This window comes from Adiantum capillus-veneris, chromosome 7 (genome assembly GCF_014529385.1).
Source record: "Adiantum capillus-veneris isolate H3 chromosome 7, ASM1452938v2, whole genome shotgun sequence".
NCBI classification, from domain to species: domain Eukaryota; kingdom Viridiplantae; phylum Streptophyta; class Polypodiopsida; order Polypodiales; family Pteridaceae; genus Adiantum; species Adiantum capillus-veneris.
The window spans coordinates 152,189,809-152,191,115 of NC_140937.1; positions in this window are offsets into that span (position 1 = coordinate 152,189,809).

The window sequence follows — 1,307 nt, forward strand, 5'->3', positions numbered from 1 at the left end:
TCTCTTCTATAGTTTTGAGGTATAAGCTTCAATGTAACACCTCAATTGTGCACCGAAAAGCCCATTGCCATGAGCATGGCCTCTTCAACTTTTGAAGCTTGCACGCATGGGCTCTGCTCATTTAGAGTGCTCAGAGGCCATTGCCATCATCGAGACCCATCCATTGCCTCCCCCCTCCACCTCCTCCCTCAGCTTCCTCCTCGGCTACACTTTCCCCCTAGCCGGAGAGTACCTCGCCACTCTATCCGACAGACAGAGGCAAATTGCTTGATCCAGATTGTATCCTCGTTGGAGCCACAAATAAAGAATAAATGTTGACACTGCTTTTTGTACACTTTTTTATGTAGGTGCTTTTATTTCTAGTAATGTGTGCTATACTCTTCTATTATTATAATCACGGAAAGATGCACCCTCCTGTCCGTTAGGATGGCGGACTCCTAGTGTTAGGAGCTGACTTAACGCGGTTTATATTGAAGAAGCTTGATTTTGGTATATGCTTGGATCCACAATATTGCAAACTTGTTATTTGCAAGAGAAATTATGGGTTTTGTGTAAAGAATAAAAGCAAGTAGGTCGAATAAATAATTAATTGATTCAATGTTACTAGCTGTAGAATAGAGGAGAAGCGTTGTTTTTCAAAAAACCAAGCGTACTCTTAAAACAAAGTGAAGGTGGAGAGACAACATACGAAACAACAAACATGTGTTGACATTCGCATTGTTGAGTATGTTTCTTAAAATTTTAATCAACGTATTGTTGATCTATGGATGCATCGACCTTTATTAAAGTTTATAGAATCATACAACCAATTCACTGAAAGTGTATCGCTGATTGACAGATGCATTGACGTTTATAGAATCATACAACCAATTCACTGAATGCATCCATCTGTTGCATTCGATTACTGTCTTAGGCCAAGTATGGTGTGTGTCATCCGTGGACTGTGTCACATGTGTGTGTGTGTGTGTGTGTGTGTGTGTGTGTGTGTGTGTGTGTGTGAGAGAGAGAGAGAGAGAGAGAGAGAGAGAGAGAGGCTTTGAGCGTTGGGGTCGATAGGCTCGACATGCTACATTCCAGATGGGGAGGAACTAGACAAAGACAACAAGAGGAAATGGCATGTGGATACAATGGCGAAGGCAATGTCATTGTTGCATGGCACAAGATGCATCCTTGGCCTAATTTTTTACCTTGAATTTGAAGGTCCGGTTTCGAGGGATTCATTTATGGAAGAATGTCAGCCATACAAGAAAAACCCTCTATCTACAAACCCTATAGCACTAACCCAACCCCTGTTTACAAATGCTAAA